The sequence below is a fragment of the Mus caroli genome, chromosome 6 (assembly GCF_900094665.2).
Source record: "Mus caroli chromosome 6, CAROLI_EIJ_v1.1, whole genome shotgun sequence".
In the NCBI taxonomy this organism is placed as follows: domain Eukaryota; kingdom Metazoa; phylum Chordata; class Mammalia; order Rodentia; family Muridae; genus Mus; species Mus caroli.
Genome location: NC_034575.1, coordinates 109,076,979 through 109,104,579, shown reverse-complemented (window position 1 = coordinate 109,104,579; position 27,601 = coordinate 109,076,979). Strand labels below are relative to the sequence as shown.

General features: G+C 50.3%; 1 protein-coding gene across 12 annotated transcripts in view; it reads left to right on the top strand.

Moving 5' to 3' along the window:
• Atp2b2 (ATPase plasma membrane Ca2+ transporting 2) overlaps window positions 1-27,601 on the top strand; it is a 301,832-nt gene that overhangs the window by 50,624 nt on the left and 223,607 nt on the right. For 11 of the 12 annotated variants that reach the window (XM_029478501.1, XM_029478498.1, XM_029478497.1 and 8 more), the window contains exon 2: window positions 12,065-12,115. The gene's annotated coding sequence lies outside the window, so the exon portion shown is untranslated. Of the gene's footprint in view, window positions 1-12,064; window positions 12,116-21,977; window positions 22,048-27,601 lie in introns of those variants that run through there. The other variant, XM_029478493.1, reaches the window with a different exon arrangement.

Sequence of the window (27,601 nt, the reverse complement as noted above, 5' to 3'; positions counted from 1 at the left end):
AAAGAGAGGCCCATTGGACTTGCAAACTTTATATGCCCCAATATAGGGGAATGCCAGGGCCAAAAGAATGGGAATGGGTGGGTAGGGAAGTGGGGGGCGGTATGGGGGACTTTTGGGATAACATTGGAAATGTAATTGAGGAAAATATGTAATAAAAAATATTAAAAATTAAAAAATAAAATAAACATAAAAAAAGAAAGAAAAAAAATAATGTTAATGACAACAGATCAGGCATGTCGCTCGCTCATCCAGTTAAGACACAAGAATGGAACAGCACCTTGCGCTGCATGACCCCTGCTATAATCTTAAAAGGCTTGAAGGAGTATTAAGAGATATTCACCAGGAGCCAGACCCCCTGCTAAGCATTTGGCAGCTACAGAGTCATTTGATCTCTGCCTCTACCCTGAGCTGGAAACCCATTTGAGGAAAGCTGAAGCACCAAGGTGGAGGGCATCAGGGTAGGGATAGGGGTGGTGTTTCTGGCCACCCCACCACACATGCAGCTGGCTGCCAATCAAGCTGGGCCCTGTCTCTGCTCAGAACCACCTTTGCCTTTCTTTTCTGCTCCATATCCACTGAAGCACATGGGTTTGCTCAGAGGAAGAGGGAATGGGGGGGGGGGGGCATGGATTCTACCCGCAGTCTGCCTTGCTTCACCTCTGCAGTGAGCTGACCTCCTACCTGCCAATCAACTACCGGAAAGTGGAGTCCACAAGAAGTGTGGCAGTGCGTTTAAGTTCTCCACAAACCAGTCTTCACAGCAGTAATGTCCCCTGAGCTGAGGAAACTGAGCCTTGGCAGCTCAGTCGTTAGGACTGAGAAGCCGTTACCATTAAGGCCCTCAAGTGTTGCCAATGAGCATTCTTGAGACTGGCTCAAACCGGCACAGTCCCTCACGTGTAGCTCTGTGACTGCCTGGTCAGTCCCTGGGGTGGGGGCTGGCCGGGCACCTGGTGGCATCCAGTAGCACTCCCTCTGGCCTGGCCTGCAGTCTTGGCAAGCCTCCGTGGGTGTGTTTACAGTGAGGCGTTGAGCTGAGCACCCTCTGTGCATCCCGCCCCCACCCGCGTGGGTTGTAACAAGATTGCTGCTTGGCAACATTTTGTTTCAATGAATTGAAGCCAGGGATTAATAGAGTTCGGGAGCTGAGCTGCCTGCTTGGCAGGAGGTGGAAAATAAACAGAGCTTGAAGAAAGTTGATGTGCTGTGCGTGGTAACAGCTTTTAGGAGGAGCGTGCTCAAGTTGGGCTAAGGGTGTGGCTCCAGAATCCCCTGGAAGTGTCCTGGGTCCCACCACTGCGTGATCGCACCTCTCAGCGCTGTGGGCTCCTAAACTTGCAGCCAACTTTCTGAAAATGACTCAGCAAAGGGACTGAGAAGGTGACATGACATGATGGGAGCACGGTGTCCTATGAGCTCAAAGACACCCACAGAACACTTGGAGCAATCTCGGCCTTGAACCTTAGGTACCTCAGGGAAAAGCCCACTATGAAACAGGGGCATGTCTACCCATGTCTGTTAAGACAGTCACCTAGGCTTCACAATATCTGAATTTGTAAACTCACCCACTTGATGTGCGTGCTTTGCAACCTCGGGCCAGTAGCACGGGGCTTCCCTGGCTGTTCATGGGCGCAGGCAGAAGAAAGTCAACAGACAAGTGTGCTCCCACCTGAAGCTGAACGGGGCCACACTTTGGTCCCCAGCGTCAGCTCTCACGCCGTGAATAAGTGTGCTTCCGGTGGTCTACCCTAGGCTACCATTTCCTCATTCTGTGCTTCATGGTGATGGATGGAGTGGCTGCTGTTCCATGGCTCAGGCAAACAGAAAGGGTATGTGGGAAGTGGGCCGTGTTCATATAGCTGTCACTGTCCTTGCTGCTGTGAGCGCAAGGCCCTTGTGTACATTCCCTATGCCTATGATAATAAAATGTCTGATACAATTCCAGAAAGGCGTGGTGGTCTGAATGAAGAGTGCTCCTGAGAGGTTCATGTGTTTGAACACTTGGTCCCTGGTTGGAGGAGCCATCAGGAGAGGCGACAAGTTTTAGGAGAGGAGCCTTGCTGGAAGAACACTATGCAGGGAGGGCTTTGAGTTTATACCCTTGTCCCAGTTTGAGCTCTGGGCTTCCTGTGTGCAGTTGAGTTGTGAGTTCTCAGCTTCCTGCTCCTGCCACCCTGTCTTACCTCCCATCATTGGCAGCTGGACCACTGGAACTTGTAAGTCAAAACAAACCGTTCCTTGAGCTGTTTGGGCCATGGCATTTTGACACAGCAACAGAAAAATAACTACTACAGAGTGTTACTTTAAATTGGAGAGATGGCTTAGTAGTTAGGAGTGCTTGCTGCCCTTGCAAAAGACCTAAGTTTGGCTCCCAGCACCTACACTGCATAGCTCAGCGCCTCCTGTAACTCCAGAGCTGGGAGATCTCGCGCCCTCTCCTGGCCTCTGTGGGCACTGCACTCATGTGCACACTGTCCATACACTCATACACACAAATAAAAAATTGAAGACAAAAAATAAATAAACAAAACTCAAATTTTGGCTGAGTGTGGTTGCACACTTTTATAGTTCCAGCACCAGGGAGGCAGAGGCAGACAGAAACCTGTGAGTTCAAGACCATCCTGGCCTACATAATGAGATCCAGGCCAGCCCAGGCTGCATAAAGATCTCAAAAAAAAAAAAAATCAACAAAACAAAACAATGAAAGTCTTGCTTAAGTTCACAGCCTCAGAAACTTCAGTGCCTGACTGCTTTATGCCAGTGGTAGCTCAATACATCATGGAGGGAGGGGGAGGGGCTAAAGGACAAAAGAGGGCTGTTCACCTCACAACCATGCAAGAGATGTGAGGATGAGACCCAAAGCTTCCTTCCTGGGCACATCTGCAGCGACCTGGCTTTTCTTCACCTGACTCCGGCTCCCAAAAGTTTCACCAATCCTCAACAGCAGGAGGACATGGAGACAAACTTCAACACCAGTAAATAATGTGCATTCAAACAGCAAAAGGTGAGAGTTAATGTTCTCTTCGGTGGCATCAAAGGGGCCTGTGTGTCCCTGAGAACAGCGCTCCAAACTCTCATCTTCTGTTCGCAGTAACTTCAGAGGGCAGTGCTTCCTTAAATCTGAGGGCTCACGGTACCAGGAGAGTTTCCATGGCTTCTGTTCTGTTGTTTTGGTTTGGTTGCTTTTCTTTTGGTTTTGTGATGAGGGTTTCACTCTATAGCTCTGTCTAGCCTACTGGAAACGATTATAGACAAGACTGGCTGCTTACACCACCATACAGGCTTTAAATAGTTTTGTGTTTCTAAAGGGAGTTAGGCCAGCTGTGTGGATGGGAGGGAGAAGCAGGAAGACCAGGAGGTCGGGGCCATTCTCTATGACATAGTGAGTCTGAGGCCAGCCTGTGCTATATAATACCCTGGTTGGGGATGTGGAGTATCATAAAAGAGTGAGTTGGGATTTTCACATTTTGACTGTTACTGAGATGGCTTAGTGCCTTCACAAAGGCCATGAAGGGAGGGTGCAGTGTGTCGTCTGTGCCCAGCACTGTCAGTGCTAGCCTCTTGTTCCATGAATGTCCCCTCCACAGCTGTCACAGTCTGAGAACTTCATTGGAGCTTTAGACCTAGGACTAGGGTAGGTTCCAGATGCCTTCCAGGTCCCCTGGGTGACAGTCACTCCTAACTGTTCTCCTTCGGGAGTTCTGTTCTGCTGTCCAGTGGCACGGTCACTTTACCCTGGTTTCCTGTGTCCACTCTCTTCCATGCTGCTGTAGCTGGGCTCTCCTTTTCTACCTTCCTCCCTCTCATGGACCCCATCTTTCTCAGGAAAAAGCCCAAGGCCCATCCTGAGAGGTCCTGGATACAGGTCCCTGCCCACATCTCTATTCTTCATAGACACCACATGCTCCCTCATTCTTGGCTCTAACCCATGATGGTCACAAAGTCTTCCAATATACTGCATGTACACCATCTGCCCCAGGGCCTTTGCACGTGACAAATCTGCCCCTGTCCCCATACCCATTCATCTTAGCCTCAACACCTTTTCCTGCTCCATCTGTCCATCCTTGAGTCCCACTTTGTCACTCCCCTGATGTTAATGCCCCCCAAAAAAGTGGGTCCCCAATGCAGCTTCTATTGCACCTTCCCCTTATATGACCTATGCCTGGTGATCTCTCTCACTTATTTGAGTGACTGTTTGCTAAATGGGCACTGGAGCACAAGGAAGCTCTGTAAGGCCAGACTCTGGAGCCACGTAACACCACTGTGTCCCCAGAGTACAAAGTGGGCCCAGCACATTGGAGGAACTCAACAAACACTTCACAGCTGAAAAGATACTCGCCCCAACTGCACCCTGGGGAGAATCCTAAGAGTTAAAGCCTCCCACACTGCAGTTAACAGACAGGACATATGTGCTGATCCTGTCACAACCTTGTAGATTGTCACAAAAGCAAAGCTTCACCTTTTGGAACCTACAAGACTTGGAGAAACAGTGCCCACAGCCAGCAATGGTTGGAGCTGAGCTGGAACCTAGACTTAACTGATCCAGAGCCTGGGCTCCAGGCTCCCCCCTGCTGCCTCTGCCTTGTGCTCTCATTCTGTCTGTCAACTCCACTCTGCTGTATACAGTAAGGAGATGCTGCAGCTAGGGTCCAAGCATCTGGCTTCACTGCTTTCCCTGCCTCTTTCCCTTTATAGGAACTGGGTCCAAAAGCAGAGCCAGCTGGAGCCCAAGCTGGGCTGTCTCCAGGGCCTTTGCACACCCCTGCAAAAGGAGGCTCTCTGCATACAGCAGCCAGTCTTCTGGTCCAGCATAATTGCCAGGGTAGGGTTGGCATCTCTCAGCCACACAACACTGAGATAGTGAACTTTATTTGACCCACTCTCCTTTATTAGACATGGGGAAACTGAGGCCCATCACTAGGTCAGAGAATGGGAATCAAATGAAGCAAAGGGAAAAACCAAGGCCTTGGGCTCTCAGGCTACAACATCCCTCCTGGCCTCATGGCTCCCTAGTGAATGGGGCATGGGAAGATGCTGCGTCTGCCTGTCTGCTATGGGATCAGAAATGTCACCACAAATTCTCTGGTCTCAGAGAACTTCCTTCTAGTTCTGTATAGAGTGGAAACATTGGTAGATAGGTGACGTGGGGCAGGTGGTCATAAGTGATCAGAGATGTGATAGTTCATTCATAGATCCATTCATCCATCCATCATCTGTTCATCCCCTTCTCTCTCTACCTGTCTCCATCTACCATCCATCCTAATTTAATCATCCATCCATTACCTGTTGATCCTCCCATCCACTCATCCATCTATCATGTATCTATCTATCCATCCACTCATCCATCCATCCATTCATCTTTCCAACCACTCATCCATTCACTTGTCCATCCATCCACTTATTCATCCACCACTCATCCATTCATCTATACACTCATTCATTCATCCATCCATCCACTCATTCATCCATCCGTTATCCATCTATCCATTACTCATCTTCCATCCATTCATCTATGCACTCATCCATCTGTTCATCTACCCATCTGTCTCTTTCACTGTCTTTATATCTCCCATCCACCTATCCACCCATCTATCTATCCACCTACCTACCCCCCTCTTCTCTCTGTTGTTTATCTGTCTTCCATCCATGTGTTTAGCCATGCCCTTTTGTGGTTGTCACCGAGTGCTGACTCTGTGAATGGCTTCCTGGAAGATGAGCAGGCTCATTTCCTTGGAGCTTGCAGGACCCCAGTGGCACGGGGCCAGAAGCCTTCATTTCCTCTGTTCTGAGGGGTTGCAGTGACAGAGGGCTCTGCTCTTGGCCTCACAAAGAAGGCTCAATCACCACCCCTGAGGGCTTTGTCCCAGCTCTTACTGTGAACACTGCTGCTGTGTCTGTCAAGGGTCCTGACGCCAGCATGGGCATTTAGTGTACCAGTGTGAGCTGTGGCAGACTCCTGGAGCCCAGTCTTTACATCCCTCCCTTTCTAGCTGCCAATCAGAGAGCCAACACTGAAACTCCTGCCTGGTTTTATTCAGATGAGCTTAGCTCATTGTTGTCGTCATCATCATCACTATTACCAAAACAATTTTATTTTAATGAAATTGCTTCCATAAATGGACAGAGCAGCAATCATAAATAGAAAACAGCAATTAAGAAATTTGAAGCCGGGCCTCTAATCCCAGAGTTTGGGAGGTAGGGGCAGAAAGATCAAGAGTTAAAGATTACTCTGCTACAAGTGGGTTAGAGGCCCTGACTGAAAAACAAATGATTAAAGAAGGCTTAAATTCTGGGTGAACAGTGTGTCCTGTATGGTTAAGCCATACTCCCTACTTCAGCGGTCTCTCCAAGGAGCTGGCAAGTGCACTGCCCACTGAGCTAACACATTCTCTTTTACATTCCTGCAGTGAACCACCTGTCACTAGTGGAGATGGGTCACCACTAGAGGTCCCTGGGTGACATGGGCCACTCCTAGGGGGAGCCCTTAGCACCACTCTAATCATGTCTTTAGACCCCTGTGGATACCCTTGAGCTGGCCCCACTGAGACCTCCAGGAACCTGAGGTACAGATGTGGAATGGATTCGGTAACTCTACCTGGTGGGTGTGCATCAGGCCCTGACCTCTGAGGAAAACCAATACAGAAAGCGGAACCCAAGCCTTGAGGGTGTCAGGTGTAGCCCTTTCTCCCAAAGACCTTGACCCTGGCCATAACCACCCTAATCCCCAAAGCTCATGAGAGTATCAGGTCCCCAGATTTGGCCTTCTGAATGCCTCATGGTATGGCTAACTCTAAACAGAGAGTGATGTCTTGCTCAGCCCTGCTACTGCCCAGTGACCCATGTGGACCCTTCCTCCTCTGATAACAAAAGTCTGAAAAAAACAGAAACCCCAGGCCTAGGCTGGGCTGGGCTCCAGCACCCCTGCATGTCCTTTCACCCTCCTCTGGAGCAGTAAAGCTAGAATCAATTGTGTTCCTTATCTGGAAAAAAATGTCTCGTGATGGGCTCGGATTTCAAAAGGGTATTTGGGGTCTGAGAGCTTCCACTCACCAGCTCTGGTCAGACACAAAGAGGCCCACTTTCTCCTGGGCCTTGGCTCCTGCCAGGTGCCAGCAGTGAGGAGGGTTGTCCCTGCTTAGTCCCTACCTCAGTTAAAACAAACCAGCTAGGGAAGGTGGGGCAGATGGGCAAAGGCTAACAGTTGTGGCATATCTCATATAACATAACAGTTGTGGCATATCTCAGTTCATTCTCCATCTATCCATCCAGTCAGGGCTGATGTCTGACATGCAAGGCCAGGAGAGCCCCATGAGCTACCTAGAGCTCAGCATTCACCATGGCCTAGACACACATTCTAATCATGTTGAAGTAGTGTCCTTGCCCCTACCTCCCCGCCAGAAGTGGGAGCATGTACCCTGCTCTGTAGAGAAAACATACGTGCTAGTGCAATACAAAGATTTGGGGGATGGAGAGAGTGGGATCAGGGAGGGGAAATCCTCACATCTTGGTGAGAAATGAAACAGGAACATTGTGAAGAGGTTACCCAGGGAGGTGAAATTCCACACCCCAGATTCTTATTGGCAGAATGGGCAAGGTGCCTGAGACATCAGTGGAGCCGCTGCTCCTCTGAGCGCATCCTGAGGAATGCTAGGTGACTCCAGGAGAGATCCTGAGATCAATAGGGATGGGAAAGGCTGAGCCAGTCTAAGCAAGGCTGATGTCCAGGCTTGTCTCATAAAATCAACAAAAGGGGCTCAGATGCCCAGCATCAGACAGTCCTTTGGAAACTTCCACTTGTGGCGTCAGACTTAGAGAGTGCTAAAGATTAGCATCCCCCAAAGCTCATCCTGGCAGCTTGCCAACAGGAACACTTGAGGCAGGGCACCATCTTCCCAGAATCCTAATAAAATCAGAGGGCAGCCCTGAGATGAGAACCCAGGGCTCCTGGAAACAGACTGTTGGGGGAATGAGGGATGGGTCTTGGGTGCTACTAGCATGTGGAGAAATGGGACTCACATGGGCTGAAACAATCCTGAAGAAGGCGAGAGTCCTGCTGAGGATCCAGTGAATGTGAGCCAACGAATGCCCCCATGATTTGATGGACCACCCAGAAGAAAGCCAGGTGCATGCTGGAACCTCATTGCTTCTCTGTCTGCCCAGAGGGGACCTCATAGTTCCCCCAAGATTAGTCCCTTGTGGACTTGTAGAGGGTGTATCCCCAGACCCCTCTTCCAGGAAGCCTCCTGATTGGCAGCACACAGCCTTTCTACCTCACCTACTCAGGAATCCAAGGTGGTTATACTTCAGCCGCTTTTGTCTTTGCCCCACTCTTCCTTACAAGCTTCTTGTTTAGCCCCTATGCGATCCCCTGTAGTTGCTACAGAAACTCATGAATGCCTTCCATGCAGCCCTGGTCTGCCAGCCCCCAGCCCAGACTTAGCAGCAGCATGTCTGCCCCAGTGCACAGAGGAGAAACCTGTGCCTGGACAGAAGAAGCTCACTTAGGAACAAGGCCAGTGAAGGATGGTGCCAGGCCCCCCAGCCTTGCCCAGTTCTCTCTTCCTGGTGACTTGTGATGTTGGTCCCCTGCATTCTAGCTGACACTACAGGGGCCTTGCTTCTCCACAGCACTGATTCAGCTAGATCAAGGCTGGGGTCAAGGCCTGAGCTGCAACTGTGCTCCAAGGCTGCTGGCCCCCTCATCTGGTTGACTGTAAGAGGATCGGGCTGATCGGGGTTCACCTGCAGTTCAGAAGGACGTAGGGTATGAGCTGACTGACAGTTGTGACAACCTCTGGCTCCATTCCTACTACTTCATGCTGGAACCTAATTCCCTTCCTTCATTGGGTCATTCCAGAATCCTCCATGCTAGAAGGAGGGGGAGCAGCTCCCTCCCAGCCTTTGTCATTCACTCTTCATGGACAGGAAAATGTGGTTACAGGTTCGTAGTCCTGATCGGCAAGGACAAAACCTTAGCTGAGATGACATCCAAGAACTGCCCTCCTGGGCTGAGGGACGGGGTCTCCTTTCCTTCATAATGAAAAATTCACCAGCCAAGGCAGACAATTCATCAATCTTTCATCTCAGTCCTTACTGGGGGAGATTGGGCACCACGGAGACCAGAACTGGCTGCCTACAGCCTGGGGACAACACTCTTAGTATCCCCATGAGCTCAGGACCTCGGGTAGAAATGAAGCCAGTGGGGCTTCCTAGAAAGGATACTAGGCAGGACGAGCGGCCAGTTCCACACTTTCTGCTGGCTATAGGAGTGGCTTAAAAAAGGAACACGTGGGTAGAATATTACTCAGCCATAAAAAAGAGTGAGCTTCCCACCACTGGTGGTGACGTGGATGCAACAGGAGAACATTAGGCTGAGTGAAATAAATCATGTACGGAGAGACAGATACTGTTTGTTCTTAGCTTTTAAAAGTTGATCCAGGGCTGGAGAGATGGCTCAGTGGTTAAGAGCACCTACTGCTCTTATGAAGGTCCTCAGTTCAAATCCCAGCAACCACATGGTGGCTCACAACCATCCGTAATGAGATCTGACGCCCTCTTCTGGTGCATCTGAAGACAGCTACAGTGTACTTACATATAATAATAAATAAATCTTTAAAAAAGAAAAAGAAAACAAAACAAAATGATTTTTTTTAAAAAGTTGAATAGAATGGGACAGTAGTTACCATAGCCTAGGGAGGGTGGAGAAGGAGACAGGATCTTCATGGGCACAGGGTACCTGTGGGTAGGAGCATCTCCCAGTGCCTACAGAGAGCTAGCTGACTGACAGCCACATAGTATGTATTTTGATCTAACTCTCAGAGAGGATGATGAATGTTCTTAACATAGAAATGATGAATGCCTAAGTTGATGGGCATAGCAGTGACACCATCAGATCAACATACATGATCTTCATGTATCAGAGCCCTCACACTGTAACCCATGAATCTCTAGTCTGCCTGTAGAGAGCAAGTGTCAGGATTTGTGATGCATCTGTATAGCACTTCTGTGTGTGGATCTCAGCTGGACACCACACAGAAGGATCCCTCCTGCCACCCCCTGTGCAAGACAGGCTTGGCACCACCAGCAGCCTGCTAACTATGCTGTGTCTCTGTTGCTGCAGGGCTAACTTTCACTATCTACACATACTCCCCAGCTCTGCTGGAACTCCCCACTCTGTATTATGAGATCAGCAGTATTTGCCTGAGGCTCAGCCTAGCAGTTGAGTGGCAGCTTTGCTGGGGCACTGGCTTTAAAACAATGAAAGTCAGTCCCCACCCCACCTGCCCCCGTGGCCACAGCCAGTAGGGAGGGACAGCCTGCAGGTAAACAGACCCTTGGCTCTGCTGTTTCTGGCCACTACAATCCTTACCCTTGTCCTCAGTTTCCCCAGATGTGTAAGCTGTGTAGTGCTTGGGAAACAATAGGTTTTCCTCTGGTGTGGGGTTCTAGAGGCAGGTGGTCACTGGTTGTCTACTTGCCTTTTGCTCAGAAGAGGTCTAAGAAGGGTGTTTGGACCTCCTGCTCTGGCCCATGAGTGCCCTACCCACCAGAAGCCTTGCGTTCCCATGACTCTACATCTAGTTTTCTGTGAATCCGGGCCAGGATGCTTTTCCAGGAAAGGCTCGGGTCTGAGAGGAACAAGAATGGGTGCCATGGCAGAGAACTGGCAGGCAGTGAGGTAGCAAGGCAGATGGAAGGGCAGACTCCGGGTGAGGAGGAGTGAAGAAAAGATCCAGGGATGCAGGCTGAGGCCACCGAGCAGAGCCAAGAGGGTCAAAGTGCCCAGCGGTGATACACAGCTACAGGGTAGAACCCAGATTCGGGGACTGTAGGGTCTGGCTACTCTGTGCTTGTTCCCTGAAAGGTGTGGAGAGAGTAGGCTCTGTGTGGAGCAGGGATGCAGGGGGTCGGGGACACAAAGAAAGATGTCTGGTACTTGCCTCTCAGCGTCTGCTCTGTACCCTCCCTCAGCCTTGTCATGTGCCCAGAAGTGTCCTGAGCTGGCTGCTTTACAGACTCTGGTCTTGTTCATCTTCCTGTTAGGTCTGGCTAATGGAAAGCTCTTTCTAGATTACAGTAAGGGTATGGGTAGAGAGACACTCTAGTCTACAGTCTACTCCTTCTCTGGGAATCACCTGAGACCTGATGCTTGTGTGACAACAGGTGTCCTCCCCTGGGCCTCAGTATGGAACCCTCCTCCCACCCCAATCTAAACCAGTGCCACTAGAAAAGGAGTCCCCAATCTGTGCTGTTGAGTGGCCTCCTGCCTACATCTGTGCCAACAGCTCCTCTAATCAGCTCTCCCTAGATGACATGGTGGCCCCAGGACCCTGATTTGCTCAGTCCCTTGGCCCTCAGAGTAGGCTGCATGCATCAGGTCACTGGCCCTTCCCACCCTTCACCTCCCAAGGAACAGGTCCAGCCCTCTGCATCCTGAAATCTGAGTTGCCAGACCTAGCTAGATCTCTCTCCCCAACCAGATGGTCAAATGAAAGAGCCAGCTCCTTCAAGCTGTCTTCTGACCCCTAACTGGGGACAGTGGCCCATGTGATACCCATAACCACATCATTGTCCTGGTTGGTTATTTCCCATCTTGGCACAGATTAGAGTCATCTGCAAAAAGGAACCTCAGTGGAGGAAAATACCTCTGTCAGATTTGTGTTTTATTGATTAATGATTGATATAGATGTCCCAGCCCACTCTGGGTGGTACCACCCCCTAGGCAAGGGGGTCAGGGCTGCATAAGCAGACTGAGAAAGTCATGAGAAACAAGCCAGTCAGCAGCACCCCTCCATGGTCTCTGCTTTACTTCCTGCCTCCAGGTTCCTACCTCGACTTCCCGCTCTGACTACCTTCAGTGATAAAGTGTGACCTAAGAGCTGTGAGATGAAAGAAATCCTTTCCTCCCCAAGTTGCATTTGGTTAGGATGTTTTATACCGTAATAGAAGCCCTAGCTAAGACCATCATAAACATTCATAAAATAAATTCTTAAATTCACAATTAAGTCTGAACCCCTGGCTGCCAAGCTCCCTGATGGGCTTTTCTGGTTTTGTCTTCCTGCAGGGTCTGCCACCCTCGGAGTGTGGACTGACCTGACAGCAGTCGAGGAGACAGGTGAGTGTGAGTGGCTTGCACCCGCGCGCACATGCCAGTTTTGATGACAGCTTCGGTTGGGAATTGCAAACCCGTGTGTGTGTGTGTGTGTGTGTGTGTGTGTGTGTGTGTGTGTGTGTGTAGCCTCACCCCTGGATATCCTGCTCCTTCCCCCCAGACCGTGTGCAGAGAGAGGGAACCTGCAATGGGGGTGTGAAATCTACAGTTTGGACTGATTTCCTGAATCCCCTGCTTGGCTGGAGTTCTGGGGGCCCTGGGCAGTGTCTCTCAAGGTCTCACAATATGAGTGTGTGGCCATCGTATCAGTCGTTCACACTGCAGCGTCTTTTCACTGTATCAGATTCATCTCATTGTCATTGCATTGAGGTCAACACTCCAAGGGGCTTTTTTAAAGTAAGGGGGTGGGGCTCAGGAACTTGAGAAATCAATACACTATGCATGGAACTTGCTCAATAAGGACTAGGAAGCTGGAAGCTGACTGATGAAAATCCCTGAAGCCCTCTTTTTGCCTCCATCCTGTACAGAATGAGAACTCTGTGGGCTAGCCTGAGCCACTCACCTCGGTGAAAGGTGTCTGAGGCTCCAAGGGAGTTATTTTCTAGCAAGGGTTTACAGACATAGTGTCTGTGCCTGGAGGTAGCCTTGGGAGTTTGGCTGTCTCTCTTTTGCCTGGCAGATGTGCATGAAGCCGGTTCTCATCATGTGGAGGGAAGGGGTGGTGGCTGGAGGATGTTTGATAGAAGGACAGCCTTGCCCTGCTGCTAACTAGTGGGGTCCAAATCGGTCCTCTGTGTCACACTCCATGGGAAATGGGAAGAAGTCTAGAGACTTTCATCCAATCACCTGTGGGGTAGCTGTGACCATTCTTAGACATGGCAGAATGGGCAAAGCTGACTTCTGTGTGCTCTGATCCAGGTAATGGACACAAATGAGGCTCATGTTTCTTTTCCAATGCCATCTGCACCAGTCTACACAGTGGGCACCATTTGCTGTAGAAATGGCCTGACTAGACTGGCACCAGCAGGGCCCAGGGCTTTGGGAGCTGGGCTCTGTAGCTCTGGCAGGTGAGAGTGTAGGGGCTGGGGCCTCCTGCTCCGTTTTTGGTGGTGGCTGGAGCAGGTCAGGATTGCTCTCTGGCCACTGAAAGGACCTGGTTTGGCACTTGGGCTTCTATCCAAAAACAAGGCATGCATCTAAGTAAGGGGAGCTGGGTTTGCTGGCTTCTTCCCTTGAGGGTGTGAAGGTCTCTCATAAGCTCAACCTAAGAACAAGGAGGGAGGAGACAGAGGCACAGACCCAAGGTCAGGCTACAGCAAGGAGGAAGGATTGGATCCCGGGCCCACACGTCATCACCCTCCCTGGACTTCTCTCCAGGAGTATCCTGAGGGGTGTGTTGTTTCTCTCCTGCATTGTCTACATGATATGTCTAGTCAGTTCACCCTCCTCTAGCTGTCACATAGCTGTCCCCACAGTAGTGGAGTTAACGGAGCCTTGAGTGTTTGCAACCCAGATGAGCAAATGTCAGGTGGGCACGGTGGCTATCACACGTCCCCACTAGCGAGGCTGGGCTTCTCTGGGTCAACCTCTGCAAACATAGGCAGTCCTCACTCTCCAGCCTGTCATTCCGGAGCCTTTTCATGCTTGTGAATAAGAAGGCAGAACCGCCACCGTGATGGTATGAGAGGCTCTGAGAGGTGTTCTGCTCAGATCCTAGGGCTGGGCCAGAGACCAGTACACGTGGATCCTGCCCCAGAGCGTTGTGGGTAAAGTGTGAGCCTGTGGTCTTTCCAGCTAGCAGAGCCAAATAGCAGACATGCAGACTGCTCCCTTTCCATCTACAAAAAGGCTCCCCACCCCACATCCATAAAACAGCCAGGTCACCCTTCCTTTCTGTCCCACCAACTCCTGTCCTCTTCTGTCCCCTTCCTGGTGTTCTTACTTAAAAGGCACCTTCATTTCAGTCAGTGATTGGGAGCCCCTTTCTTGTGCTGACTGTGGGTGTGGATGGTCCAGGTTTCTCTTCCTGTTCCCTTTATCTTGGGAAAACGTTTTATATTATGTCACAGACACTGGGAAATAGTTACACCCTCGCCTGGCAAAACACCACGATGACTAGAAAGCTTTAATGCTTCCTCTTTCAGAATGTCAGTAACCCCTAACTAGTAATCCCACTTCCAGGAAGCTGCCTGAGATGTGTACAAAGATGCATTCAGGAGGGTGTTTATTGGGGCGTGTTTATATTAGCTAAAAATAGAACCAAGTTCATGCCCAAGTGGGGCAGATTGCAGCCACCTGCAGATATGGAAGAGTCTGGAAGGCAGCCATTGAAAAACTGCTTGAGAGGAACCTTTAATAATGCAGGGAACACCTTCATATTTCAGAGTTAAGGGGAAAGGCAGTTTGCCAAAATAATGTTTCTGTGAATATATGGGAAAAACACACAGGTTAGAAAGAAGAGCCAAGGAGGAGGGAGGGAAGGTGAGAGGGAGGGGAAGGGAGGGGAGGGGAGAGGAACTGAGGAAAGCCATAGATAACTTTTAAGGGGGGCTGGGGGGGCTGTTTCCTTTGTTGTGCTTCTCCATGTTCCTTCATTTTTCCATGGTGATTTGTCCAGCATGTATACTCAGAGAACGGTTACAGTTCAGCCATGTATCTGCCCACCTATAGGAGCCAGTGGATACTTTACAATCCCATGTATGAAATAAACGGTTAGGCTGATACTTGTTCTTCTAAAGTGTTTCTTTTCTTAAAAACTTTTAACAAAAAAAGATGTGTTTCTTTTTATTTCATGTATATGAGTGCTTTGCCTTCATGTATCGTTGTGTACCATGTGTGTGCAATGCCCACAGACACCATAAGAAGACATAAGATACCCTGAAGCTGGAGTTTCACCATTGTAAGCTGCCATGTGGGTGCTGGGCACCAAGCTCAGGTCCTCCTGAAGAGCAGGAGGCTAAGTGCTCTTACCCACTGAGAACACCATCCCTCCAGCCACCCACCCCAAAGCCAGCCCACTCCTGTGGTCTCCATGCCAACCCCCAGAGCTGTGACTCTGAGGACACAGGCCTAGAGAGTGAGTCTGCTGGGCTCTACCAGGGAAGGAAGGTGCAGCTCCAGCCGTAGGAGGAGTTTATTGTGATCCTAGAGACTGGAGTTCAAGTACAAGGTGTGGCAAGTTGGTTTCTTCTGAAGACTCTGTACTGCTGCCCTCCCAGGGTCTTTCCTGGTGATGCTGGTATTTTGCTTTCTTCTTATAAGGACCACTTGGATGGGATGAGGGTCCACACTCACCACCTCATTTTAATTCAGAACCCTCTGTCTCTCAATAAGATGATTTACAGTGGGTTCCCTCCTGATTGACTCACCGACTGATGGAAATGTCGATGCTGAGAATTCACCAGCGCACCTCACCCATTGAGCATCCTAGCTCACAGCACAGCATACATACATACACAGAGAGGATCATGGCTCCTGCACTGGTCTCGGGGTACTGTGACTGAGAGCCCTGCCCAGCATGACAAGAGACTGTGCTATCCCGGGATAGCTCAGGAACAGCTCCAAGTTCAAAGCCAGAAGCACAGTGAAGAGGGAAATCTAATTTTTATCTTAGGTGAGAGACCTCCTATATCCAAGTGGGTTCTGGGGAGAAAGAGAGTTGGGGCTTCAGTAGGTAAACCAAGGGGAAGCATTCAGTCTACAGCAGAGGTGGCCTATCCTGGTGACTGTGAACATTTATTTGACAAAGCCACACTGAGTTTGGAGCAAGGGTGGGAGGCAGGTGAGTGTGGATTGAGGGTCATTCCTTGTCCACTCCGGGACTCTTGTGAGGTATGGCAGGGGCCCCCAGCTAACTCTGAACCAGCCTGATCTCAACCTATCTATCAAGGCCAGAGGCAGCAACATGACCAACTGCGCCCAACTAAGCCAATCACCAGAGGCGGGCATCTGAATGGCACAATTACATCACTCACCATGTACACTCACCGTTACAAAATTCAGAAGTGCTTAGAGGCCAGAAGCAAGGATATCAAAGACATTAAATAGGTACAGCAGGCTCTAAATGTTAAAAACCAGACCTTATATGTAGTTTTTTTCCGTGTCAACTCAAAAGTGATTTTGATTTTTAAAATAATGGCAGAAAGAAGGAACAGGCCAGTTGCATTCTCTGTTGCTGTAACAAAGTATCTAAGGCTGAACCCTTTATAAAGCAAAAAGGTATGTTCAAGCCCTCCTGTTAATAGTGACCTTTTGATCCTGCAGTTAGACGAGTGGTGGGTTGTCTGACTCTACCTCAAATCCCTCAGTGGCTTTCACAGGGGTGACTGTGTGGCACTGCTGCAGCTTCAGAGTGTCACCTAGTCACAAAGCATTCTTTGCCTTAGCACAGATTGCCAGAAACTGCCCAGTCCTTCTGTGATTCTTTCCACATCTGTGCGAGTAAATCTTTATTTAAAGGTGTTTGGAAAGCAAAGTGTTGCACTTCCATTGTATCCGCATAACAGGTCGTTCATGAGTCACCTTTGCTAGCTGCGGCTAGGAAAGACATTGATTGGTCTAACCTTGACACCCTGAGTCATATGGTAAACACAGAGGTGAAAAGGCAGATGGGGCCCCCAAGGAGGTCCCTGTCCTTAGGGAGCAGGTTTGCTTCCTTCCTTCCTTCCTTCCTTCCTTCCTTCCTTCCTTCCTTCCTTCCTTCCTTCCTTCCTTCCTATCTCTCTTTCTTAACATGATGATGTTTTATTACTTACAGAGCAAAGAAAGTCATAAATCAAAGAATCAAGGTGTTTACAGAATGCATTGGTGGGGACCACAGGTGACCACGGGTGTGTTACAGCAAGCAGGGCAATGTCTGCTACAGCTTGCTGATGCTGTCTGATGGTAGTTTTGGATTGGTAGAAGCTAATGGTCAGCTACGAAAACATTGTCAGGTTTTGGAAGTCACTGGGCCGTAAGGTCAGACAGAGGTGTGGACAGCGAATGGCTTTCAAAGCAAACTAAAAGTAGCCCAAGATAATTTAGCTCTGGTATGAAACTTTTTATTAATTTCTTTATTTACTTTACGCCCAGACTACAGTTTCCCCTCCCTCCTCTCCTCCCAGTCCTTCCCCCTCACCTCACCTCCACCGTCCACTCTTCCTCCCCTTCTCTTCAGAGAAGAGGAGGCCTCCCATGGATATCAACCAACCTTGGCACATCAAGTTGCAGTAGGACTGGGCACACACATCTCCTATTGAGGCTAAACAAGGCAGTGCAGTTAGGGGAAAGGGATCCAGAGACAGCCCCTGCTCCCACTGTTAGCAATCCCATGTGAAGACCAAGCTACACAGTTGTTACATATGAGCAGAGGGTCAAGATCTGCCCCATGCATGCTCTATGGTTGGTGGTTTAGTCTCTCTGAGGTCCTATGGGCCAAGGTTAGTTGATTCTGTAGATCTCCTTGTGGTTCCTTGACCCTTCTTGCTCCTACGCTCCTCCCCTATGTCCCTTTCCTCTGCAGAATTTTCCAAGCTCCACCTAATGTTTGGCTATGGGTCTATGCTTCTGTTTTCATCAGCTGCTGGGTAAAAACTCCCTGATGACTGTTAGGCTAGGCTCCTGTCAACAAGTATAACAGAATATCGTCGATGTGTCAGGGGTGGGCTCTCTCTCCTAGGGTGGGTCTCAAGCTGAACCAGTCATTGGTTGGCCATTCTCTCAGGGAACAGGCTTTCTATTGGAGGGATATAGACAATAAGTAAAAGGATCCATATGTGTCAGATGCCAGGAACCATCCTGAAGAATGCCTTCATGAAAGGATGTGGGGGGAGAGGACGAGGGAGGGCAAGAGTGAACAAAAAAGGAGAAATGGACTGTTTTAGATGAGATGAATCCCACTCAGGTGGGCTTCCTTGCCTTTGGACCCAAATGAAGCATCATGAGGACCCAGAAAAGCACTTAGGCAAAGGCAAATAGCGGACTCCATGGCAGGCTGAAGAAAGGGTTGTCTAGAAACTATAGGAAGCCAGAATGCTGTAGGGACAGATTGGGGAGGAGCAGTTGGAAGTGAGACTGGAGAGATGGGTTAGAAAGAATCAGGATGGGCTAGAAAGGGCTCTGGGGAAGGCATCCACCCCATAGCTGTTGGTACAGTGTATCATAGGCTCGTGGTGGAAACAGGGGGCCAGGAAAGGGGGTGTTTCTAACAAACCCAAGAGGAATGGTGGTGGCAGGACCAGGGCAGTGGAGGTGGAAGCAGCCATGTTTTGAGCATCTGGGAAGGTTGAGCTAATGGTGGGAAGGCATGCTATGGCCCTTGATGGGAGAGAAGAGGGGACTGGAAGGACAGGGTGACTTGGGGTACTCTGATACCAACTGATATCCTGTACTTCCCTTCTAGAACTTTCCATTAGGACACCTGTCTAGATCCCCTAAGATCAAGGTTTATTAAGTCCCCAGTAAGACTGCCTCCTCGCAGGTACCACTCAGAAGAGAAATTCCTGAGCTACTGAATTTGGGGTCCCATATCCTTTTGGCAAGATAATTTGGTGGAACATCCCACAGAACACAGGAAAGGGTGTTCACACTATTGTGTAGTTATCTAAGAGAAGCCAGGCCACTCAGGTGCTAAGAGCCACACAGGATGAGGTCTAAGTGGGTGCTGAAGGCATGGTCCAGGCCCAAGTTGGGCTCCTCCCCATCCTGTGATGTAGGTGTGTGCTCTGTAGCCAGGACCACGCTGCGTCCTCCAGTCCTGAGTTTGTGGTAAGGTGTCACAAACCACGATCCCTGGAATGGAACTCCATCCCCAGTCCTCTCTGTGAGGCTGGTCAGCTCTAAATTCAGACCTTCACCCTGCTCATTGTCTCTCTGTCCTCAGTTCCTATCATAAGTCTCACACCTGTCAGCATAAGCCACCTGTTGTCTTTGAGGCTTGTGACAGCAAGGGCATTCTGTTTGTTTGTTTGTTTGTTTGTTTGTTTGTTTGTTTGTTTTGCGAGACAGGGTTTCTCTGTAGCCCTGGCTGTCTTGGAACTCACTTTGTAGACCAGGCTGGCCTTGAACTCAGAAATCCACCTGCCTGCCAAGTGCTGGGATTAAAGGCATGTGCCACCACACCCAGCAGCAAAGACATTCTTATCACTTGCAAAATTTCAGGACCTGATGGGACAGAGACAAGTTTGTTTCCTTCTGGGTGGCAGGGTGGAGGCCTGGAGCATTCTCTAAGAGCCACAGAAACCTGGCAAGGGAGGGTCTGAGTTTAGCAGGGCAAAGTAGAGGGATTGTTCAGGGGCATGAAAGCATCTGGGCTTTGGTGACATATTACGTATTGGAGTGAGGGAGCAGATGGATGGAAGAATTTAAGCTGAGGAAGAAACCAAACCAGAGCATACATTAAGCACACCCCAATACTATTCCTCTGGGAGTGAACACAGCTGAGGAGAGAAAGAAGCAGATGCCTATGCCGGGGGTACCTAGCAGCAAGTGGTTGGGGGAGGAGAATGAGCTGCAGGCACCCAAGCAATGGCTACTAGATATGACCAGATGGGGTCACAGAAACCTTGAACTGAGCAGCTTTGGAGGTGAAGAAGGGACCGAGGTGAGAATGGTTGGTGAAGCAGAGACAAAGAATAGGGACCCCAGTGGAACTCTGTCCTCCGGAGGTTCAGAGGGGTGCTATTGTGGCCAGTCTAGTGGCTACAGAGAGCGGCCCTATTGGTAATGGGTGCCAAGACCTGAGCCATGGGTTAGGGTGTCTTCTGGAAGGATACACAGTCAGGTCAAACACAGACATGGTCTGGCTAGGCGACCAGGTCCCCATGTCCCCAAGTTCACAAGTGGGATACTAAGGCCCAGGGAGGGAGATCAGCCCAAGGTTTCTCCTAGCAGCCCCTATTTATTTCTTTTCCAAATATTTTCCTACACAAGAAAGCATAGAAGGATGAGTGGAGGGTGGAGAGAAGGAGTATTCTAATCTGCTTTATGTTGCTGGGACACAACACTGACCGAAAGCAGCTTAGGGAAGAAAGGTCCGTTTGGCTTCCACTTCCAGGTCGTAAGTCAGGGCAGGAGTCAAGCAGGAATCTGAGGTTAATGCTGTGGAGGAATGAGAGTTGTGGCTTGCTCGCAGACTCATGCTCTGCCAGCTTTCTTATACAGCTCAGGATCCCCTGCCTGGAGAATGGTACCACCCACAGTGGGCTGGGCCCACCTATGCCAATTAGCAATCAAAACAATCCCCTAAAGATGCACCCATCAGCCAGTCTAGGCCATATTCCAATTGAAATTCTCCTCTTCCGTGACTTTAGGCTGTGTCAAGTTGACAGTTAAAGCTAACTAGGGCAGAGAGTCAGAGAAGAAGGAAGAGAAATATTACAGGAGGCATCAAATCCAGGGCATTGGGGATTTGGGAGAATAGAAGCTAGCCTATCACTAGGAAAGCTTTTAAGAATTCCAGCCCCACAAAATGTTCAGAGTGAGCAAAGCCCAGGGCATTCTCAGTGGGGAACATGTCAAGCCAATGGCTGTACCTGGAAGTCCATGACTCCCCTCACACAGTGAACGTGTAGTGCTTAGTCACCAATCAGGAGGCAAGCAGTATGGATGAGGAGAAGATTCTAGAAGGACCAGGGCACAATAAATAGTCTGCCACTTTTATGCTCACATGCTTTAAGGGGTCTAAACTTTGTGCTGAGCTCGGCAATGCCTATGGACTACAAGTGGGGAAGGAGCCCAGTATTCAGGGTACATGAACACACACACACACATACACAGGCATGTGCACGCGCACACCCTTGCCACCTTCACCTGACACTGCAGGGGCAGTTCTTCAAAAGCCAGGTCCATGCAGAAAGAGGAAATTAGATCTGGGTGTCTGCCTCACTTTGGGAATCCTTTGACCTCAAACACAGGAAAGGTCCCAAAGGTCCTGGAAATACCCCCAAATAAACAAGTGAATCTTCCACTTCGGAAGTGCCAGTGTCAGAACCGAAAGCTCTGGGAGCATGATTAATAAATGGTATCCAGTGCTGGAGTTGGGTGCGGGGGAGTGTGTGTATACACACACAAACACACACACATAAACACACATACAACCACATACACACCACACACACACAACCACATACACACCACACACATACACACAATACACACACCACACACACACACACACACACACACACACACACACACACACACACACACCACCCAGAGGTACACAGTACATATATTTCCATTACTGAAAATGTGTAAGAGTCTCAGGAAGAAAGGTAGGTGTGGAAAGACTGAGTCAGGGTGGCTAAGTTCTCAGGTTTTCAAGAACTGTGGTAAGCCCAATGATGGGCACTCAGACCATGAGGTGCCACCAGAGGTGGTCCATTGTGGTGGTGACTAAGACATCACAGGATGGGATCTTTTTGTGTCAGGTCAAACAGCCTGTCACCCACAAATCAGTGGAAGCTGCTACAGAGTCCCCCAGCTACCCACCAAAGACATTGGTGTCATCATACTGAGGTGTGCCACCCCATAAGCGCGAGACCCATGCCCTTCCTGGTGGAGGGGCTGCCTTTGGGAGCTGGCCATCTGCCATCACATCCCACACCCTCGAGAGGCACTTGGGCTGGTGGTGATGTGCGGTCTCTTTAGGACCTTTGATAGCTTTTTCTTCTCATGCATTTGGAAAGCTCCGTGGCAGTCTGGCCACCACGGAGGCTGCAGGAGGCAGAACCAAGCTGGGCTGATGGATGCAGGGAGGGAGGCGAGGCTCCTGACTGCTGCTACAGCCGCAGTCCCAGGTGGGGGCGGCTGCGGGCTCTGCAGCAGCTCGGAGTGCCTCTGCCACCAGCAGCCAGAGCTCACAATTCCAGGCCCTGCAGACCCCTGGGCCGGAGCCCCAGTCAGGGGGATTGTCAACGGGTCTGGCAGAGCTCACCTGGGGCACACTGTGGAGGGTAAGTGAGCTACGTGGAGGCCCCACAGGCTCTAAGACTTCCTGAGAACTAGCTGATAAGGCTGTTGGTGTGAGGGCTCCTGCTGTTGGGATTGAAGGGGGAAATAGTCTGTTCCTGGTGATTCTGCGAAACAGCCTAGGACTTGGCTCTATCCAAACACAAGGTGCCCGAGTTCTAGGGAAGAAAGGTTGTTCTTGGCTTGTACCCAAAGCAAGGCCACTATAGGGCTTCCCTGAAAGTCCTGAGTTCCTTCCTTCATTCCTTGCCAGATATGTACTGAGGTGCTAAGACATGCCAGGCTTTCTGTCAACTATCAGGGGATTCAAGAAAGATCGGATCAGCACACAGCATGAGCTCAGAGCATCCCCGGCCTTGCCAGGAGGATGGCTGCTTAAAGAGCTGTGCTGCCGAGCATGAAGTGTGGTGGATGAGGGTCTGCACAGAGGTTAGTTAGGCTTTGGAGTGCTAAAGATAAACTTGTAAAGGGCCACTTCAGTTGAGCCGTGGAGAATGAGTAGGGGTTTGTTAGAGGAGAACAGGAGGAAGCCAAGATGTTGTGGGTGTGCCATAAAAATACTTGGACATGCAGAATGTGGCAGTGTTTGGAGACAGGCTAGGCAGACCTAAGCAGGCTGTGTCACAAAGGGTCTCGAATGCCAGATGTTTGGGCTCAATCCTGGTGGTCACTCAGGCAGACTTTTACAGCAATCGATGTGTATGCTTAGCCTGTGCGTCAAAGAAACCACTGTGGAAGAGGATAAAGACAGAGGGAGGGAACCCTCCCTAGAGGGAAACCTGCAATTCTACCTTCACGAGGGATTTGGGCAGCAGGGTCAGGAGGTGAAGGGACAGGTGTCTCTGACCTGCTTGAGGGTGACAAGGGTCAGCTGTGAGTGGAAGGGAAGAGTCTGGGTGGTCACAGTGCACAGTGGGGCTCTGGTTGTTAGGGGCTTCTCCAGAATAGTCGGGACGTTGGAGGAGAAACTGGTTGGGGTATGGAGGTGGGGAGGCTGGATCTGGCCTTTAAAAGGTAACATGTTGAAAACCCCCATGCTGCCAAATCTTCATGGACCCCATGGCATGCCCCTGGGCTTGTTGAGTCAGTATAAGGCTGTCACCTGCCTGCCTCCAGATCCCTGGTGCATCCCCATGTACTTGTCACACAGGTGGCATCCACCAGCCACAGTAAGATGGCACTCGCACCACTGCCAGGACACAAAGAGCAGAGGAGCAGACATAGATAAGGGCACATGTCCCATGTCCCAATGGCAGGCATCTCTGAGTGGTGAGCCAGCATACTGTAACAGGCTGACAGCATAGGGCCTTTGTCAGTGAGGGTAGCCTCAAGTCCCAATAGGTACCAGAGACCCTGGCAGGGTACAGGTGAGCAGGAGGCTCACCTAAGGCTGGCTGGTCCAGCATGGCTCAGCCACCTTTGTCCCTTTCCCCAGAGTGTCAGGGCTTCTACTTGGCCTTGACAAAGACCTAGGGTTGGGGTTACAGTACTGAGGCCCTGAAATGCCATCTTTGTTGGGATCCCCGGTAAAAACCAAACACCCCCTGCTTTGTGGAGTTCTGTTGGACTCTCCCCTACCAGGCCTACTCAGTGCTCACACAGGCCATCATAGAGGTGAAATGGCTTGTCACAGTCACACAGCCAGGGTGTGACTACACCTATGCCAGGTAGTCTGCCCACAAGTTTGGCCTCCTTCTCTCTTCCATCTACTTCAAGGCCAGGGTAACATGTGAGGGGAAGTTGAATAGTGAACATTGGGGAAAAAAAGCATGACATTTATATATGTGTCATGGAGTTGATTGGATGCTTGTGGGTGTGACCACGTGTGTACAAGCATGTTCTCAGAGCTCCACAAGTTGCTACCACAAAATGCTAAGCATGGGCCGGGAGTTCTGTCCTATCTTTTTATACAACATCCATTGTGGAAGTAGGCCCATCATGCCCTGTTTTGTGGAAGAGGAAACTGGGGCTGGGAAAGCTGAAGAGTGGCAGAGATTTGAACCCGGGACTCCTCCATTAGAAACAGCAGTTCAATTTTGTTCAAAGTGCTTGTGATATTCAGTTCTTGGAGGCACACTACCAAGCTCCCTTTATAAAGTGTTAGGGATCGACGCCGGGGCTTCATGCATGCTAAGCCATCATTCTACAGATTGCACCACATCCCTACCCCCTGTGACTTCATTGCAGAAGAAAGATAGTGGGCCCAGAGAAGAGAAGCTACTGTGGAGTGTCACTCAGCAAGAGGGCAGAGACCCTGGTGGCTGTGGGGGTCACTGAGGTAGGTCTCCACCCCTTGACCTTGAGATAGGACACAAGGAGCTGAGGGGAGGTGGGGGAAAAGAGCTGAGAGGCCAGACCGATGAAGATGAGTTCAGAGCGAAGGCAGGGGAGGAAGGCAGTGCAGTGGTACCTGCTCGGCGTGACCTGGGTCACCTCCCAGCTTTGCCACCAGCACCTAGGTGACATCCTTGCCGACTATCAGAAGGCACCAGTCCCCACCCCCGCTGCCCCAAATGCCAGAAACAGTTTCCCACCATATTTGAAGACCTCCCACACTGGTTCCCAGCTGGCTATTCATGGTTTTATGTTTGTGGCACTGAGGGTGAAACCCAGGGCCTCATACGTCATTCTCAGGACTTTGCTGCTGAGCTGCACAGCCAACCGGCCTGATGTTTCTGTTTTAATCAGTTTTCTATTTTATTTGATTGTACTAATTTTCTTTTTAAAAAAAATCTGTTGTTTTTATTTGTTAGTCTTTTGAGGCAGGGTCTGGTCTGTCCTCAAACTCACTCATGGTGATCCTCCTGCCTTTGCCTCCCAAGTGCTGGTATGCACTACCAGGCCTGGCATCTCTTTAACTCTTCTCGGTACTTCTTAATAGAGTGTAATCTTGCTTATCACAAATAGAAGCTACACAACAAAACCGAGGTTGAGGAGGAAAAGAGGATGCTGGGAGCCAGCTCCACTTGCTGCCTGCTCTGCCTCTGGCTTCCAGGTGAGGGCCAGTCAGTGTGGGAAGGTCTCTAGGCACTTGTCCCTGGAGCCCCTTCCTCTCCTAGATCCAGGTCTCACACTGTGGGTCATAATCTCAGAATGGCCTGAATGTGCCATCGAGCAAGAACCTTGTTGCAGAGATATGAGAGCACCCCTAAGTCACCCCTCAGCACCCTCAGTGCAGGAGCAGGCTGTGCAGGAAGCAAGGCCAGCAGAGGCCTTGTAATTCCACCAGAGGATGGAAGGAAGACAGCAGTGGGCTGGATTCTAGGACAGGTCTCTTTCAGGACCCAGGTGGGAATGCCTCTGGTATGCTCCTTGGTGACAACAAGAGGCACAGACCATCCAGGGTGGCAGGAAAGAAGGGGTGTCAAAGGAGTCCTTTACCCATTCCCCCTCAGCCTCCCTGCAGGACTTGACCTCAGGTTAGCCCTGGGCACTTTAAGGAGCAGTGCTTGGGTCTGGAATCCCTTTAATCCCATATTAATGAGTTATGTGCCCACAAGCAGGCTTAACTGGGGAGAAATGCTGCAGTTCCCTTCTTTCCAAGAGGAAGGTGTGGTTGGAGGCAGCTGGGGTAGGTCCTCCCACCTGGACCCTCCTCAGCCTCCAGGATCAGAGGACCACACAGATGTGAGCTTCCCTATTGTCCTGTGTGAGCTGTGCAGGCAGATGCAGTCTGCAGATGTCCCTCCTTGCCTGTGAGGGGACCTCCCCACTGGGCTTTGCTAGATAAGCAGCCAGATGTATTCTGAATGACAAAGTAGACATTTTATTGAGAGGATCTTGAAGACCTTCCAGTCCAATGTGGTTCTTAGCCGGGGCTTCAGTGACCTCCAGTTAACAGGGTAAAGGGAGTGTCTCCCAGCAGGGGTGAGTCAAAGCCCTCAGGCCCCTTGTCTCCATTAGGCTTCCTCTGGGAGATCTTGTTCAGTGTGCAACCTTAGCATCAGAGCCTGGGCTTAACATCAGCCTGGTAGGGAAGGGTATCCCAGTGCCATCCATGCCCAGTGCACAGTGGGTCCCTACAGGGTTGGTGCCTCCTCCTTCAGAGAACCTCCAAGCCTTTGTAGGACTGGAATCTGGAGACATTGCTTGAGTGAAGGGTGTAGGTCTGGGATCCTCAGCTGCAGGGTGAGCTACACTACTGTCCCCCACCTCTCTCCTGGGACTCCTTAGCCAGGCACACTTCATCTCACCTAACTCTGCACCCCCATGGTCACCCCAGCTTGTTATCCCAGCTCCTACCCCATTTCCTAACAGGGAGACACAAGATGTGTTTTCCTGCAGGCCAGGGCAGGAGGAAGGGGACAACATCAGAACTGGCTGGTGGAGAACCCAATCTGCCCTGGACCTGGGAGTTTGAAACCAGAGGCTTGAAAATAAATCCACTGCGGGACTGTAAAGGGAGCCAGTTCCCGCTGTGAAAGGGCCTTTTGTTTTACCCCTGATCCGAGGGCCTGCTTTGATTCCATTTTAATTGACTCTGCAGTGCTGGGGCTGAACATGCTGTCCTGTTCCTCTGACTTGAGGAGACTGAGGGACTGTGTCAGGCCCCTGCAGAGCATAAGATCACTCAGAGCCTGGGAAGTTATACCTGGGGGAGCAGGAGGGAAATGTTTTTTCTGACACATCCCTAACCCAGCAGAGACTCTGTAGGTGCTATGCTGGGGATGGCTTTTCTGTTTACTCACAAGCCAGGCATCTGAAGAGCCGCCATGACCCTGACCCCTCTGCTCTCTGACACCATCTTCCTTGCCAACCACTCCCTGCTTCCCTGTACAGAACTCAAACACCACTTATCCAAGGAGAGCAAACAGATCTTAGACCCCAGAGGCCTGTGGGTAGCAATACCCTCCTCACCTGTCTCACTTGGGCCTGGAGTCACTTGGAGTCTGCGGCTTTGAGATAACCATACCTCCTAGAGCCAAGAAGCCCTGAAATCCATGTTGTTCCCTCCCACCCAACACTATGCACACAGCTCTAGAATGGTCTATAATCATCTTAATTCTTACACACCACCTGTTCTTTCCGTGTGACATACGTCACTTGAGGACACAGACTCTGTATTCCTTATTCACCTTTGCTTGGCACAGACCATGTCTTCAGACATGGTGGGATAAATACTCTTATAGACGCTAGTGACAATGACTCTACCTAAAATGTGACCTGAATGGAGGCGTGGCTTGGTGGTAGAATGCATACCTAGCAGGTAACAAAAAACCTGAGCTCTGCTCTCATCACAAACGAATGGATTTCACATCAAGCTAACTCTGATCTGAGAGCCTCCCAGTGTTCAGAGCTTCCCTCAGTGACACTTGTCTATACAGATCCCCAAACTGGATAGTATGGAGGGCACAAGGATGACAACAGCATATCAGATGTCCTTGATCTCCAGGGGGATAGACATGAAACCACAGTTCAGTGAGACCAGCAGCCATGGGGGGGGGAGGGTAAGAGAGTTCAGGCATGGAGCAGAACTCTTTAGCATGGGAACATCACTAAGAAGGGTGAGCCAGAGTCTCCCTCAGGGAGAAGAGACNG